Below are 12,558 nucleotides of genomic sequence, written 5' to 3'. Positions count from 1 at the left end.
CATATCCTAGTTATTGTCGATTACGCAACTCGATATCCGGAAGCCATCGCCCTGCGGAATACCTCTGCCAAGACAATTGCCAAAGAATTGGTTCAGGTATTTAGCAGGGTGGGAATACCTAACGAAATCCTAACTGATCAGGGGACCCCATTTATGTCCAGAGTAACCAAGGAATTATGTAAATTATTTAAAGTGACCCAATTGCGCACCTCAGTCTACCATCCACAGACAGATGGATTGGTGGAGAGGTTCAACAAAACTCTAAAAAGTATGCTGAGAAAAGTGGTGGATAAAGATGGGAAAAATTGGGACTGCTTACTTCCCTATCTCCTGTTTGCAATCCGGGAGGTACCTCAGTCTTCTACGGGGTTTTCACCCTTTGAGTTGTTATATGGCAGACACCCTAGAGGCCTCCTTGATATTGCAAAGGAGACTTGGGAGACAGAACAGACTCCCTACCGCAGTATCATCCAGCATATAGCGGATATGCAGGATCGCATTGCGGCAGTAATGCCTATTGTAAGAGACCATCTAGAGCAGGCCCAGCTGGCTCAGGAAAGAGTGTACAACCGGAGTGCAAGAACCCGTACTTTCTCACCAGGGGATAGGGTGTTGGTGTTAGTCCCTACAGTGGAAAGTAAGTTCTTAGCCAAATGGCAGGGACCTTTCGAAATAATTGAGCGGGTGGGCGAGGTAAACTATAAGGTCCTACAACCTGGGAAAAGGAAACTTGAGCAGATTTATCATATAAATCTGCTTAAACCATGGAAGGAGAGAGTGTCCCTGGTGGCTGATCCTGTCCCTTCTTCCTCTGAGGCATCCGAGGTGCCAGAAGTTACAGTGGCTGAGACCCTGTCACCTGTACAGAAACAGGAGGTTAAAGATTTTCTTCTCAAGAATAAAGGGGTGTTCTCAGAACACCCTGGACGGACGACGGTGACGACCCATGACATTGTGACAGACCCGGGGGTCACTGTAAGACTGAAGCCTTACAGGATTCCAGAGGCCAGACGGAAAGCAGTGTCAGCAGAGGTAAAAAAAATGTTAAACTTGGGGGTGATCGAGGAGTCCAGTAGTAACTGGTGTAATCCCATTGTGTTAGTGCCAAAACCCGATGGGAGTTGGCGTTTTTGTAATGATTTTCGAAAACTCAACTCCGTAACAAAGTTTTAAGTGTATCCCATGCCCCGGGTAGACGAATTGATCGATAGGTTGGGAAATGCTCGGTATTTGACTACTCTAGATTTAACAAAAGGGTATTGGCAGATCCCTTTAAGCGAGGAGGCAAGAGAAAAAACTGCTTTTGTAACCCCAGAAGGGTCATTCCAGTATCGGGTAATGCCTTTTGGGTTACAAAATGCTCCAGCCACGTTCCAGCGAGCGATGGACAAAATTTTGAGGCCCATGCAGCAGTTTGCTGCTGCTTATTTGGACGATGTGGTCATCCATAGTGAAGACTGGGGTACACATCTACAGAAGGTACAAATGGTGCTTGATGCCCTTCGAGAGGTGGGGTTTACTGCCAATCCAAAAAAATGCTCCATAGGGTTGGAAGAGGCTAGATATTTGGGGTACACGATAGGACGGGGGGTAGTGAAACCCCAGTTAAACAAAACAGAGGCCATTAAGGGCTGGCCTCGCCCTTCCACTAAGAGACAGGTCCGCACTTTCCTGGGCATCACAGGATATTACAGACGCTTTATTCCACACTTTTCCACACTCGCAGCTCCCCTGACTGACTTGACTAAAGGCAAGGAGAATGTGACTGTAAGGTGGACTTCTGAAGCAGAAGAGGCATTTAAAGAATTGAAACAGGCCTTGTGTTCCCATCCTGTGTTGTACTCCCCTGATTTCTCTAAGGAGTTTGTGGTGCAGACGGATGCCTCAGGGGTAGGGTTAGGGGCAGTCTTGTCTCAGGTCCATGGTGAAGAGGAACACCCAGTAGTTTATCTGAGCCGGAAATTAAATAAGCACGAGAAAAACTACGCGGTGATTGAAAAGGAGTGCTTGGCGATAAAGTGGGCCTTAGAGGAGCTAAAGTATTATCTTCTTGGGCGCCACTTTATCCTGATAACAGACCATGCACCTTTAAAGTGGATGGCTTTAAAGAAGGAGACCAATAGTAGGGTAAACAGGTGGTTCCTTACCTTGCAGGATTTCTCCTTCAGCGTTGAACACCGCCCTGGAACTCTCATGGCAAATGCAGATGCTCTCTCCCGTGTTCATTGCCTGGTGGCAGGCGGTGTTTCAACACTGAGGTTGAAACAAGGGGGGGGGGGGGGTATGTGGCATGGTGAAGAAAGAGTTAATGGGAACAGTGCTGGAGGGGAGGTACTTTTCTCCCAGGTCTCTCTATTATGCAGGTTTGTTTGCATAATTAGGGCAGCTGGAGCTGACCTGGGAGATGAGTTAAAAGAAAGGAAAAGTGGGCGGGCAGCTGCTCACTCCGGGGCTGCTGGTGTTAGAGCAGGAGCTTTGCAGGTCTGCTCTGTGAGCTCAGAGAAACCGAAACAGGTATTGTTCTGGTCAGTGTGCTACTTTTCTGTTCATAGTGCAATAGACAGCCTTACTTATTTTGTTTAAGTTAGTTAGCAGCCAGACGGCTAGGATTTTATTTTGGTTTTGTTACCTGCCTGTACATATTGTAAACAGCCTTGCACGTGTGCCAATAAAGGTGTTGGTGAACCTGAAAAGAACTGTGTCGCCTGTCTGACAGCTCTGAAAGCCCACCCCAGAGGGCAAAACGCAACCCATACCCTGTTCCCGTTACAGCTACCAGAATTGAGCCCACTGCGACAAACCAAAAAACTTTGAATAAGAGTCTTCTGACATTGTAAAAAGTGGGCTGCTGGAGGATTTTTTTTTTCAGTTATCCCTTGTTTTTTTAAGTTGATAGATGTTGACTAGGCTTTGAATTTAGGGGAACATCTAGCAGCATTACTAAGATGTATGATAGACCCCCATCCTGATGCATTCTACACGCCAAACATTTAAGAAAATAATGTCTTAAAAGACCCCTTTAGCAAAGTTTACTTGCTGCTGAAGAACCACAGCAAAACTGCCAACATTTTGTTTTTGTAACTCCATATAACGGCCCTGCACGCCAAGTGGAATGTGTAACAAAATCTGTAAAACTATGCCCTGTGGTTTTGTGCTTTTTCAACCATGGACTGTTTAAATTTCTGACTGCAAGTGTTCTATTTACCTTAAAGTGAACCTGATCTGAAAATAAACTCTAGAGATAATACTGTAAATTTTATGTGTGGTAGCAATGGTAAATAGAACTTTACTAAAGTCTAACATTATTATTTTCAATGTAAGGAGTTCAGTTTTAACTGTGAGGTGCACGCAGCAGCCATGTCGGTGTGATGTAAATTCTGGTTCATTCAGCTCCCAACAAAAATAAATAATTGAGCTTGAGAGTACCCTGTTGTTATGCTACAAGGGTTTTGTTACTTATTACATTATATAACCATTGATAAGCCAACTTTTTTACACACAAATGTGTGTGTGTGTGTGTGTGGGGGGGGGGGGGGGGGGATTGCAGCTTATCTGTGGGTGATTTACTATGACACATTGATAAATGTGTTTGGGCCCCCACCCCCCTGCAAAGTGCACAATGATAGTGCACCGTAAAGCATAGCGACCTGTCCTCACTCCAGCTTGCATCCTTGTGTCTCCCCAGCAGCATCTTACCTTCCTGCTAGAGCTCTAGGCTCACTGCAGTCACATGACACCTATCCATGGTGATATATAGAAGTGGCCCGAACTTCCGATTTTAGGTTCACAAACTTCCGCAAAAGGTTCGGTTCGCGTGAACTTCCGCGAACCGCAATAGACTTCAATGGGGAGGCGAACTTTGAAAACTAGAAACATTTATGCTGGCCACAAAAGTGATGGAAAAGATGTTTCAAGGTGTCTAACACCTGAGTTTTTTCAGTGACTAAAAGAGGGGGAAAAATTCAAAAAGAGCTTATAGTTTTTGAGAAAATTGATTTTAAGGATCTCCTTCTGACCGTGGGAAAATTAAACGCCCGCCGAATTTAGCGGTTAATAGCAAAGCCCCTTTAAAGGCTAGAAACACCAAAATTGCTGGGAATGTTAAGTAGAGCAGTGGGAACAAGAGGAAAAAAATGTTCAAAAATACCTTATAGTTTTTGAGAAAATCGATTTAAAAGTTTTGATGTAAATTCTCCTTCTGACCGTGGGAAAATAAACCCCCACCGACTTTAGCGGTTAATAGCAAAGCCCCTTTAAATGCTAGAAACACCAAAATTGCTGGGAATGTTAAGTGGAATAGTGGGAAAAAGAGGACTTTTTTTTTTTTTTTTAAAGACCTTATACTTTTTGAGAAAATCTATTTTAAAGTTTCAAAGAAAAGAGTCAATTTATTAAAAAGATCCGGCTCATTCATGAACCGTTAGTATAGCAGAGAATGCGTCCTGAGCAGGACGTGAAGCTGCCGGCTCCGCTGCTGTCTCTCCCTGTCACGGACGGTTGCGTGGCCGCCAACGGTGTCCTTAAACCGCCCTTGAAAAAATGCGATCGCAATCGATTTTCTGCATCGTTTGCGATTAAGATTGATAGAATCTGGATTGGTTGTGTAGGGGCTACCTGGAGCAACCTAGACTCTCTCTTCCTCTCAGCGAGTTTCTTTTCATAAGAGCAAGTATGCTCACTGAATAGACCTGTGATTTGTAATTAGCATATGACTAGGATCTGGGCCTTCACAGAGGTGCCAAAGCTTGTCCAAGCTGATCTCACGCTTAGATGTCAATTAGCCAGAGGTGTAAAACACCAAAAGTTTGTTCATTTAGAAGAAGCTTTTCCTGCTCAGGCTCAGACTTGCCGGAGCCATTCAGCCAGCTTAAGAAGTACATGGATTTTATGATTTTTTGCATGTTTTAGGAATACCATTCATAGGAAAGATGTGAAAGTTATCTCATTCTGCTGGTCCGGATCTTGTGAATATTTTGATACTAAATTGGGGCCACTGACATAGCCAGAACTTTAGGTATTCTACTATTCCGTAACCGGGCATGCAAACTCGCCCAAGTTTGGTATCTTATGAACTGTCATATTCTGAGGAATATAAATCTGTGAAGGTCATGTGTGTGCAGAAAGCGTAAGCCGAGATATGACAAATGTCATATTTGGTGGGCATGGGACAAAGTGCTTGATGCTTTCGCAGAGTTACCTGCGGAAAAAGATAATGATTATGCAGCTATAAAAGACTCTATCATTACTAAATACCAGCTGACGCCAGAAGCATATCGCAAAAGGTTCAGGTCCTGGCAGAAACAATCTTCTGACTCTTATCGAGATGTAATCATCAGTCTACTCACCACACTCCGCCAGTGGACTCTAGGCCTCACTAAAGGGTCTTATGATGTCCTGGAGGACTTGATAGTTCTACAACAGTTTCTGAACATTTGCCCTGCTGATGTACGACAGTTTGTGCTGGAGCGCAAGCCTGCATCAGCAACTGTCGCTGCAGACCTTGCTGAAACCTTTGCGACTACCCAGGTGCCTGACACACGCAGGACTGCACCTTCCAGCTGGAGAGGAGGTCCGCCCAATATTGTGGCAGACTCTCCTGCCCCTGTGAACCGTCCGCCACAGAGGCCACCCAGCGCAGCTGCTACGCCCAGGCCTGCAGCACCTGGTGGGATCACCTGTCACTACTGCCGCAAGCCCCGACACCTGAAATTCAACTGCCCAGAGCGGAGGAAGACAACGCCAGCACCAGCACCGCCAGCACCTCGCCCACGGCAAACACGGCCAGCCAGCGCACCCGAGCCTGGAGTACCCACCAATATCATGTTCGCTGGTGGGGAAAGGATCCACTCCACCACAAGCAATCACCAGCTGGTTACAGTGAATAACCAGCTTGTCACCGGTTTCTGCGACACTGGAGCGGATGTCACTCTGGTGCATGCGCACCTAGTCCCAACAGAAAACATCATCCCTGACAAATACCTTACCCTCACTGGAGTGGGGGGCACTCTTTCTCACATTTCCCAGGCTCGGGTGTCCATCGACTGGGCGGTGGGGGTTCAAGAGAAGGTTCTGGACCAACTGCCGGTCCCAGTTTTGTTGGGGACCGACCTGGGCAAGCTTGTGTCCTATTATGAACCTGCCCCAAGCCCCTCAGAATGCCAGGACAGAGACGGGCTCTCTGACCACACCCAGGTACTTTGCACCCGGGGGCAAGAACGGGGGGAAGGTGGGTTGAACGTGCCCAGTTCAAGGGTACCGGGTTCAATAGTACCTGAGTCAAAGGTACCTGTGTTTGATGTACAAACTGTCTGTGATGAAAATGTTCCTATACCTGTCACTGTCATTAATGCCTGTAGCAATGATGTGAGTAATGCCAATCTGTGCCATTTTGAAGGTATACCTGTGCTAGCAGTAACACGCAGCCGTACTGCTCAGAACCTGAGCTCAGAACAGGTGGAGGGGGTTCTGGCCTCCTCCCCCTCCTCTGACCACAGGGATGGTACCATTCGGCCACTGACCACATATGCAACGGGCCAGCTGGCTGAAAGCGAGAGTGCTGCATTTGTGCAAGCACTCCAGACTGACCCTAGCCTCGAGGCACTCAGAAGACAGGCTTCTGAGCCCCTCACAGACGAGGCTACATTCAAGGTATACTGGAAAGGTGGGAAGTTGTACAGTGAGCCTATACACCCCACCGAAGGTGAAATGAGTGTGGGTGCCAAGTTGCTTGTGGTGCCTAGTGCCTTCCGGGAGCATGTGCTGAAGTCCGCACATGACATTCCCCCGGCAGGGCACTTAGCAATCCGCAGGACACTTGATCGTATCCAGGGACATTTCTACTGGCCTAGAATGCGGATAGATGTGACGAACTACTGCCGCTCATGTACCATTTGCCAAAAGGTAAAGAGGGCTGGGAATCCCCGCAAAGCTCCCTTGTGTCCACTGCCAATCATAGGTGAGCCCTTTCGCAGAGTGGCAGTCGACATAATTGGACCATTGCCCACTCCCAGCAGCAGTGGCAAAAGGTACATCCTGACGGTGGTGGATTACGCCACCCGCTATCCTAAGGCCATGGCACTTTCCTCCCTGAGGGCGGACAAGGTAGCGGATGCGCTACTTAACATCTTCTCCCAAGTCGGGTTCCCTGCGGAAATGCTCTCTGATCAGGGATCCCAGTTTATGTCCGAACTCATGGAGGCCCTGTGTACAAAGATACAGATGACGCACATTGTTTCCAGTCCCTACCACCCGCAGACCAATGGACTGTGTGAAAGATTTAAGGGGTCGCTGAAGCAGATGCTGACCACGTTTGTTGAGTCGCAAGGTGGGGACTGGGAGCGATACCTGCCTCATCTGTTGTTTGCATACAGGGAGGTGCTGCAGGAATCAACCGGGTTCTCCCCGTTTGAACTCCTGTATGGTAGGAATGTCCGAGGACCCCTACAATTGATGCGGGAGACGTGGGAGGGCAAGGGTGACCCCACAGATGTCTCCGTAGTTGATTATGTTCTCAAGTTCAGGGACAAAATGGAGTCCCTGACAGCAATGGTGACCAAAAACCTGGCCCAGGCTCAGGCCAAACAAAAAGTATGGTATGACCACACTGCTGGAGAGCGGTCATTTGAAATAGGTGACAAAGTGTATGCCCTCCTCCCCGTGAGACAGAACAAGTTGCAAGCTGCCTGGGAGGGACCCTACACCATAGTGAATCGTTTAAACCCCCTGACGTACCTAGTGAACATGGGAGGCAGGAAACAGAAAAGCTTCCATGTCAACATGCTGAAGGCCCACCATGACAGGGTCAACTATGTGTTGCCAGTGTGCAGCCGGTTAGAGCAGGGAGAGGCAGACCCCCTTTTAGATCTGCTGGCTGACACCCACGAGTTGGACGGTGACATAAATGTCAACCTGCAACTCTCTCCATCCCAGACAGAACAGCTACAAGGGGTGCTGGCCCCATACCAGCACATCTTCTCAGGTATCCCAGGGCGAACCCGTCTGGCAGTTCATCAAGTGGATACAGGAACCCATCCCCCCATCAAGCAATCCGCTTACCGTGTCTCTCCGGAGGTGCAAGCAGGCATGCAGAAAGAGGTGAGGGAGATGCTAGAGCTAGGGGTCGTTCAAAAGTCCTGCAGTGCCTGGGCAGCCCCAGTTGTCCTGGTCCCCAAAAAGGACCAGACAACTCGGTTCTGCGTGGACTACAGGAAGTTAATTGCCATCACTACTACAGACGCCTACCCCATGCCTCGCATCGATGAGTTGTTAGATACCCTGGCGGCCGCCAGGTACCTCTCAATCATGGATGTGAGCAGGGGGTACTGGCAGATACCGCGTGCACCCAACGCGTGCAAAAGTCGGCCTTCATCACCCCTTTCGGCCTCTTCGAGTTCACGATGATGCCTTTTGGGATGAAGAATGCACCTGCCACGTTTCAGCGGGCCGTGAAGGACCTGCTGGAGGGAATGCAAGGGTTCGCTGTAGCGTACCTGGATGATATTGCAGTGTTCAGCCCCACCTGGGAAGAACACCTCAAACACCTGTCTCGGGTACTAGAGAGGCTGGCCAGAGCCAATCTGACGGTTAAGCCGAGTAAGTGTCAGATTGGCATGACCGAGGTGCAGTACTTAGGTGACCGGGTGGGGGGGTAATACCCTGCAACCTGACATGGGAAAGGTCGACGCCATCCTGGCATGGCCTTGGCCTATCACAAAGAAACAGGTCCAGGAGTTCCTGGGGACTGCGGGCTACTATAGGAAATTTGTTCTAGCCTATAGTACCCTCGCAAAGCCCCTGACCGATGCCACTAGCAAGAAACACCCCAAGATTATTAGCTGGACCCCTGAGTGTGAGAGTGCCTTCCAGGCCTTGAAGCAGGCGCTCGCAAGCGCCCCTGTGCTGCAAGCCCCGGATTTCAGTCGTCGGTTCATTGTGCAAACCGATGCCTCAGACTACGGTCTCGGCGCAGTCCTCAGCCAGGTGGATGGAAAGGGAGATGAACACCCTATCCTTTACCTGAGCCAGAAGCTCCTGCCCCGAGAGGTAGCCTACTCCACTACTGAAAAGGAGTGCCTAGCGATCGTGTGGGCCCTACAGAAACTGCAATCATATCTGTACAGCCACTCCTTCACGATCATTACCGATCATAATCCCCTGAGTTGGCTGAACCGCACTGCTGGGACCAATGGCAAGCTCTTACGTTGGAGCCTGTCATTGCAGCAGTACGACTTCATGATTCAACACAAGGCAGGCAGCCAGCCGACACCAGAACGCCGACGGGCTATCCCGTTGCAATGGGGAACTAAACCAGATCTCGCAGGTTAGCGGCAATGCCACACATCTTGCGGGTTTTTGTCTAGCCTCCGTCAAAGGGGGGGGGGGCTGTCACGGACGGTTGCCGCCGATGACGTCCTTGAACCGCCTGTGAAAAAATGCGATCGCAATCGATTTTCTGCATCGATTGCGATTAAGATCAATAGAATCTGGATTGGTTGTGTAGGGGCTACCTGGAGCAACCTAGACTCTCTCTTCCTCTCAGCGAGTTTCTTTTCATAAGAGCAAGTATGCTCACTGAAAAGACCTGTGATTTGTAATTAGCATATGACTAGGATCTGGGCCTTCACAGAGGTGCCAAAGCTTGTCCAAGCTGATCTCATGCTTAGATGTTAATAAGCCAGAGGTGTAAAACACCAAAAGTTTGTTCATTTAGAAGAAGCTTTCCCTGCTCAGGCTCAGACCTACCGGAGCCATTCAGCCAGCTTAAGAAGTACATGGAGTTTATGATTTTTTGCATGTTTTAGGAATACCATTCATAGGAAAGATGTGAAAGTTATCTCATTCTGCTGGTCCGGATCTTGTGAATATTTTGATACTAAATTGGGGCCACTGACATATCCAGAACTTGAGGTATTTCACTATTCCGTAACCGGGCATGCAAACTCGCCCAAGTTTGGTATCTTATGAACTGTCATATTCTGAGGAATATGACTCTGTGAGGGTCATGTGTGTGCAGAAAGCGTAAGCCGAGATATGACAAATGTCATATTTGGTGGGCATGGGAAACCCACCCAGGAGATTAACCGCCCCTGTCCAGCCCCTGGGAGACTCCACCCAAAGATGTACCTTATTCAAAAGTGTCTGCGAGGGACTCCTCCCTCAGTCCTCCCCTATGTACCATCACCTGATCAAGCCAGCCAGAGGACCATGTGGATGGCGGCCATTTTCCTGAACTGGAACAAAGGACATTTTCCATGTGCTCAGATTTTCCCAGAAAGGACATATTTCCACGAACTTTAAGTATCCGTTTTTCTCCATTTTTATTTTCTTTACTGTGTTATCATTTGTCTCTATAATTGTTGATTTTAACGATTTTCTGTATATATTAATTATTTATATTGCATTTTAATAAACCGACGCTAACGTCAGTTTGTTTATTCCGCTACCCTATTATTCAGCCATACACAGAACTGAACCCGGATCTCTGGAAAGACGCTACTATTGTCGCTAGCTAGACAGAATAGAGTGTGTTTAACCGTTTTTATTTGCAGGTCTAGACTTTCTAGCCAGTCAGTGGGCTCCTCTGTCCCATGGTAACAGAGGTGGTGGCAGTTATACCCTGAAATAGTGTGTAATTTGTAATTACCGTAACTCACAGGCTCCCTTCTAGTCGGTCTGCTGCCAAAATTCCAGTGGTTTCTGCGCACCGCCTGTGACCACAGCTTGCATGGTCTGTGTGCTGAAACCGATTGGAAGGCAATTTGCGTTCCAGTCACTAGGGGTCCTGTGACACTCCCCACCTGCCTGCACCTGTCAACCCCCACCTAGGCTGGCACCCAGTGCACCCATGGGTGCACTGGGTGCCAGCCTAGCTGAGGGTGGCAGGCGGGGAGAGACAGCAGAGCCGGCAGCTATGCGTCCCAAAGGACGCATTCTCTGCTATGTGGGGGGCATCGGAGATCTTCAATCAACTTAATTGAAGATCGCAACATAAAGGGATACATTATTCGTTGGATCATTTACATAGGATATTGGCGTGGGAAATGTTTTTTAAAGGTTTTTTTCAGATTTCCCACACTCAGCACATAAAAATAATATATTTTTTTTTATATAGGACTTCCGAGGCCACAAATGTGAAAAAAGTTAAATATCTTTTCATAATCCAGATCCATGGAGGATGCCATCTGCGCCCTCCCGTTCATTCCGCCATGGCTCCTGCAGTAATACCGGCCCCGGTCAGGTCCCGACCCCTCCGAACGGGTTGGGTTCTTATTTTCCCCCTAAATATGGCCGCACCGTGCGCCGGGTGCCAGGCTAGCTGAGGGTGAGAGGTGAGGAGGTGGGGAGAGACAGCAGGAGCCGGCAGCTATGCGTCCTGCTCAGGACGCATTCTAAGCTAAACTAACGGTTCATGAATCATCCGGTTCTTTTTAATGAATCAGTTCTTTTTTTTAATGAATCGACTCTTTTTTCTTTGAAACTTTAAAATCGATTTTCTCAAAAAGTATAAGGTCTTTTTTTTCCTCTTGTAGTCACTGCCCTCCTCTACATACCCTGCAAATTTGGTGTTTTTACTATGTAAGGGGACTTTGCTATTAACTGATAAGTTCGACGGGCATTAAAGTCTATGGGCGAACCAAACTTTTTTGAAAAAAAGTTCCTGGTTCACTGCGAATGCGAACCACCCAAAGATCGCCTGGAACCATTTGCGGTGAACTGTTCGGGCCATCTCTAGTGATATATGGTACTTTTCAGTAGAGATGCCACTGCAGTTCAACTGCCTCAGTTGCACAAATAAAGTACTAGTGCATTAGCCTTTAGCTATAAAAAAAAAATGAACACAGGCAAGTTCTAAATGGGCTTAATAATATATGTGCCCTTGTTTATTTAATCATGTCACATGTCAGTTCAAGTACACTTTAATGGAAACCTGAAGTGAGAGGGATAAGGAGACGACCATATTTATTTCCTTTTAAACAATGCAGATTGCCTGGCTGTTCTGCTGATCCTCCATCTCTAATTTTCTTAGCCATAGACCCTGAACAAGCATGCAGCAGATCAGATGTTTGTCTGAAGTGTGACTGTATTAGCTGCATGCTTGTTTCAGGTCTGTGATTCCGACACTACTGCAGCCAGATAGATCAGCAGGACAGCCAGGCAACTGGTATTGCTTAAAAGAAAATAAATATGGCAGCCTCCATATCCTTTTCAGTGCAGGTGTACGTTAAAGGAAACCTAAAGTGAGAGGGATATATAGGTTTTGCATGCAAATCAGGTGCTCTGAAGTCAGACTGGATTAGCTGCATGTGCATACTTGTTTCAGGTGTGGGAAACAGACACTATTGCAGCCAAATAGATCAGCAGGACTGCCAGGTAACTGGTATTGTTTAAAAGGCAATAGATATGGAAGCCTCGCTTTAGGTTCCCTTTAAGAAAGCAAGAGGTACACAGAGATGCCATGGGCAGTTCTCTGGCTGCTCTTTTTCTACTTTATTTAATTTATTTCAGCAAATTATCAGGATTGATTTAAAAGTTAAAATGACGAGCAAAGAGGAGATGAAT

General features: G+C 47.6%; 1 protein-coding gene across 1 annotated transcript in view; it reads right to left on the bottom strand.

Annotated features, from left to right (window-relative positions):
* LOC137528057 (peptidoglycan recognition protein 1-like) overlaps positions 1-5,526 on the bottom strand; it is a 76,171-nt gene extending 70,645 nt beyond the window's left edge. The window contains exon 1 of the mRNA XM_068249295.1: positions 5,346-5,526. The gene's annotated coding sequence lies outside the window, so the exon portion shown is untranslated. The remainder of the gene's footprint in view (positions 1-5,345) is intronic.
* Between the last annotated feature and the right edge of the window lie 7,032 nt (positions 5,527-12,558).

This window comes from Hyperolius riggenbachi, chromosome 8, assembly GCF_040937935.1.
Source record: "Hyperolius riggenbachi isolate aHypRig1 chromosome 8, aHypRig1.pri, whole genome shotgun sequence".
Classification (NCBI taxonomy): Eukaryota; Metazoa; Chordata; class Amphibia; order Anura; family Hyperoliidae; genus Hyperolius; species Hyperolius riggenbachi.
This window is presented reverse-complemented; position numbering and strand designations above follow the sequence as displayed.